The sequence below is a fragment of the Pinus tabuliformis genome, chromosome 7 (genome assembly GCF_031772625.1).
Source record: "Pinus tabuliformis cultivar Carrire ecotype Pingquan chromosome 7, CPIR1, whole genome shotgun sequence".
NCBI lineage: Eukaryota > Viridiplantae > Streptophyta > Pinopsida > Pinales > Pinaceae > Pinus > Pinus tabuliformis.
The window spans coordinates 273,651,645-273,657,193 of NC_142293.1; positions in this window are offsets into that span (position 1 = coordinate 273,651,645).

The following is a 5,549-nucleotide window of genomic DNA, read 5'->3' on the forward strand; positions in this document are numbered from 1 at the left end:
AACTTCGGAAGAAGAGGCTCGTTTCTTGGAATTAATCCACTTATATGAAACCCGTCGTGATGCCGCTTTGGCTAACGAAGCCCATAAGAAACGAGTCAAGGCTCAGTTCGACAAAAATGTCAAACCCCGTGTCTTCTCAGAAGGTGATTTGGTCTTGCTTTATGACCAAGAATCCGATAAATTAGGAGCAGGTAAATTCAATTCCTTATGGATGGGCCCCTATATTGTTAAAAGAGTGTTAGCAAAAGGAGCCTACGAGTTAATAGATTACGACGGAATTCCACTGGCGCAGCCCCGGAACGGGCTGTACCTCAAGCGTTACTATGCTTAAATAGTAACCTGCATGCTTTTGTTATATTTTGTTTTCGCCAAAGTTCTTGTTCTGGTTGAGTGATTCCCATTTTTCATTCGTTGCAGATGTCAAACCTTATGGAGACATGTGTTGGATATGCTGACGGAGCGAGTCGTAGTTCGCGGAACCTATCCTCCGCAGCCTGGGCCATTTTTGATCCAAGCGGCGAGTTAGTAAGTTTCAGAGGTGTATGTATTGGGCAATCAACGAATAACATCGCTGAGTATAGCGCGTTGATAGAACTACTCTCTGATGCCATCACACGTGGCATATGCCGACTAATTGTCAGGCTAGACTCACAGCTCGTAATACGACAACTCGATGGTATATATTCTGTTCGCAATCCAGCTATTTATCGCATGTTCCTAAGAGTAAAAATCTTGGAAAGACGATTTGATTCAATTCAATATCAACATATTTCAAGAAATTTAAACACATTAACTGACTCATTAGCAAACTATGTGTTAGATAGACATTTGCAACATTTATAAAAAGGACACCTCATAAAAGAGTGTACAGATGAATCATCCAAATCAACCAGAATGAAACTCGAAAATCAAAATACATATAAGCTGTTTATAAAGTTCATACATAATGTTCTGTAACCAAGACAAAATTGGTCATGTGACCTAAAAACTCAAAAGTGCTAGGGGGCACCCTAGCCTAGTGATGCTCCTGATAGTAAGCCACAGTCTGTGCTATCATATGCAGAAGACGGGTCCATCGTCTAGGTACACCGATAGTATGTTGCTGCATCGGTAAAGGTAACTCGTCAATCTGTACATCCGGAAGACCACGGGTAAGGTTCTCAACCTGCCCCTGCACAGCTGTAAGGGTCTCGGTATCGCTAAGATCACAGATAATAACTCTCCGAGCAGGTTCCTCTGCCGGAGCAGCAACAGGTGGTCTCAGACGAACTGCCGGACGAACAGGACCGACATCTGCAAGCACACATGAGTTCAATTAAAGTCTTGATAGAATAAAGCGCAAGAACGCTATAAATGAAAACAATGAATAGTAATATGGTTGAAGTTCTTACCAGTAGCATCCCACTGAGCACCGTCTGGCAGTACCATATTCGGATCACCCCGGAAATCCATACCAACATATGGGTACTCGGAAAAAGCCATCTCCTGGCGATCAAACCACCTGAAGAAAGCAGCATTGAAAGAAATCTGGGATTGACCTGCATGTCTGGACATGTGATCGACCCATCGCTGCATACATGGCTCTGTAGGAGAAGGCACTCCGAGATCAATGTACTGAGGTTGCATCAGAGGGATCTTCTCCAAGGCGAAGGCAGTCAGAATCGAACCAAAACCAAAGTTCTTCAGCTTCCCGTCCTTCACCTTGTTCAGTTGACTTTTCATCTGAGTAAGCACTACATCACTCCAGTTGAAGATCTTCGGTTGGAGACACTCCAAGGCGTGCTGCATATGAGACCTGTTGGCAACATGTAAAGATGCGCTGCCGGCCATCCTACCAAGAGTATACAGAATAGACCTGAGAGGCCTGCTAGTAACATCACGGATGACTACCTTGCCGTCTCTGCTCGGTTGGGACCCCTCCCTACAATACTGGCGGACATAGTCTCTCACGGAATCATTCCCCCGAACTGTACCAGATAAAGAAATGGGGGCACCCCGCCTTGACAAGCCAGTCAAGAAGTAAATGTCTGTCACGGTCAATGGAATAGGTTTGTTCCTGATCTAGAATACTTGGTTAACAGGATCCCAAGGATCAAGCATATACTGTAGTAGTGAAATCTGTGCTCTCATGCTTGAGATACGGAAAAACTTCAGCATACCACAGTCTCGTAGCGCACCCACCGTAGCAGGATCATGAAGGGCGATCATATCTTCTTCTTCATGTTCTCGTTCTCGCCATGTGAGGGCCATCTTGATCAAGAATCCCTGCAAAACAAACAAGAGAATGAGTCAGCTCCTAAAATTGATGAAAAACTGGCGAAAATTTCATCAAAATCTGTGAAAAATTGTTGTTTTTATGCCTTAAAGCAGGTGCCCAGTGTACTACCTGCGTTGGGGGACAAGCTGCCTTCAAGCAGCTTGAATCCCAATGCAGTTTTCGAATGGGGAACCTGCGCTGATCAGAGGGCGCCCTGGCAAAACCCCAGAGGCTCAATAGAACAACAAAATAGGCATGAAACAGGAAAATGAAACCATGAAAATGAAGAGCTAAGGTTTAGCTCCTACCTGGTCCAAACGGTGCCGAAAATCGTCCACAGAATCTCCCGGAATCAGCTGGTGAAAATCAAGGGGAAAGAGGATCCTCCAAAGCTCCAACAAGAAAAATGCAAATGAAATGGTAAAGTGAGAGCAATTTGAAAATGCAGTGCTATCAGTGAAAAAGAGAAGCTAGTTATGGTAAAAGATCAAAAGTAAACCATGTAATCGAGCAGTTTTAGCAATGTTCATGCTCGTTAAAAAATAAACGCAAGATCCGAGCAGTTTTAGCACATAGTTCATGCTCGTTAAAAAATAAACATAAGTTGTGAGCAATCTTCCCCTAGAGTTCAAGCTCACCCAAAAAAAATGAACCGGTAAATAACCTTGGTAAATGTAACCTTTGACAGCCATATTAAAGCCTTTGGTCGTGTTCTTGCAGTCTCACCTCCATCCGTTCATTTGGCCAATCGTTCGTCTCCATATATTTGTTTACCCATTTTGAGGAACAGCTGCGAAGAGTGATTTCACCTAGCCATCCTTGTGACGCTGCCGTGATTGGAAAATTCCAACCTGTACCTGGAATCTGCTGCTATCCCTGTTTATCACTCGTTCCTCAAAAGACGAGTCTTCTTTGAGCTCTTTTCACTGACTCGTAAAATATGAAAAGTTTTCCGAGTTTTAGCCTTCCAGCTCGTTAAAGCGACCGGAAGAGCTATCCCTCCTCTAGATTTTAATCTTTTTGGACCTGAGGGATTATTGCACAAAAAGATCGAGCGCTTGTTTTGTTCGGCTCGTTAAAAGTACCGACAACTCATCCCTTCTGTATTGTTTTATACTTTTTCGGACTTAAGGGATTAGATGACGAAAAAGGAATTCTGGAGTTGACTTTATGTACCTTTTCAGACTCTCTAAAAATGAAAAGGACCGAGTTATCCTTGTCTTTAGACTCGTTAAATTCATTAAATAGCGACAAACTTGTCTATAGACGAGAACGAGTTTCCCTATCGCTAGGCTCGTTAAAACATAGCGATGGGCTTGCCCGAAGGGCAGGTTATAGAACAAGCATATGTTATCCTCCTCAAGCTTGACAAAAATAAAGAGGTACTGGTCAGCAATGACTGGGGAAAAATTGGGAGAACCTCACAGCTTTAATGGTAGCAAGTCGCTCTTGAACATGACACTTTGTCCTCCGTACCACATCGGGTTGGGTTGTTTCATTCACCGGTCTTATCACCATGGTCCTCGCCACACCATCCACATTTGGGGTAATGCTACCAATCCATCACATCAGTGTCGTTATATGTTCAAGAGATGTTGTTCTGCAAAGAGTCAACCGTGTCCCATCCACTACCATACATTGTCCTTCATCCATTTCATGACCGCCACCCTGAATCATACATCACAGTTTGTTTTCACCTCATCACAATCACTAGCTCCGTTCCGTGTCACTGATGTGGGATTCATTAAGGCCCTCCTTTGACGGATCGCTCCTTGTCGACATCAGCTCATTATCCAAGGAGTTGATCTAGGAACAACCCCTTCAGTACTTTGAAGCTTGCATGCCTCAATGGCAAGTTTCTCACTTCCGGCGACATGTATACATCAATGACCTTCGACCAGAGGATTTTGCATGGTGGTCGACACCAAGTCCTTTATTCCCACCATGTGAATTGTACTGCTGTACCTTGAGGGTCATCATCCTTATCGGTGATTCCTCTCGTGCTTGTTAACGGTTTACATCATTGACCGGTAATCAAGCGATGTCTTTCCATGTTCGACTTCAAGAAATTCTCACATGGATCGACTTGTACATCGAGTGAAGATCGGAAGAGATTGAAGACCCCGGATCTAGTTTCATCCATCCGGGCTGCGATATATATTCAGGATATAAAGACATTTGATGTGTACATCATTGCAGCAGATGATCATCCTTCTCAAAGGATGATAATTTCAGCAGAGAATTATCAGTCTACCATCAGACGATCGTCTGTTCTATGTACCAAAATGAATTTATAAAGCTGAGCATGGGAATGCCCGCCTCAGCTAGATCATGAAAAAGTATGAAAAATAATGTATTGTATTGTATCTTATTACAGGACACTTCTCAGCAGATTGAATGAACTTCGGATCCTCCTAATAAAGCATTTCACCCGATAAACGACCTCATACTTTAGGGGGCATCTGTTATAGACAATTTTGTGCCTTGCAGCATCAGGCATGAATTGTCAATAATCCAAGGGATCCAAAGTCCCTAAACATGATGTTCCTACCCCTAGAGGAACAAGGTCAGCAAACCAACAGCTCTCAGATCAGTTCTCCACCTGAAAACACTCAAAAACAAGCAATCCTGAAATCAAAGCAGGTGCTCCACTAGGCTTCTGCGCTGAAACTCAACTCCTCCATGGTGTACCTGCGTTGCAAAGCAGGTAGAACAAACTGCGCTGAGCGAGATGGGACAAGTGGCACACTGAGTCATTGCTCTGGAATCTTCCAAAAATGACACTTGGATCAGGGATTTCGCCTTGTGATGAGTCAGAGGCTCTATTTCTCCAAGTGGAAGCAAGGTTCTCCAAGTGGACTCAAGAACTAAAGATCAACTGAAGAGAGAGAGGACACAAGGCAGCTACACATCAGTTGCAAGCTGACTCATCCTTTCTCAATTCATCTATATATTGAGCTCTCTCCTATGAGCTCAGGAGGCTGGAATTTTGTGCAAAGTAAAGATATGCTGTTGGTTTCACTATAGAGTTATTGGGTGATTGCTTGAAGGAGGTGAAGAGGAGAAATTCTTTCTGCTGGGAGGTGTTGCTGGATTGGGGCCTTCAATGGTTGTAACACTCTCAGAACTTTACTTCTTCTATTAATAAAAGCTATTGAGGTTCTTCTATATGCACTTGTTTCAATGATGTGTTGTGATAATTGTATATTTGATTTATGCTAATCCTTGAATCAGTTATGATTGCATGCTTCTTGTAGTTTCCTTCTTTGTTATTTTGCAGGATCTCATTGTA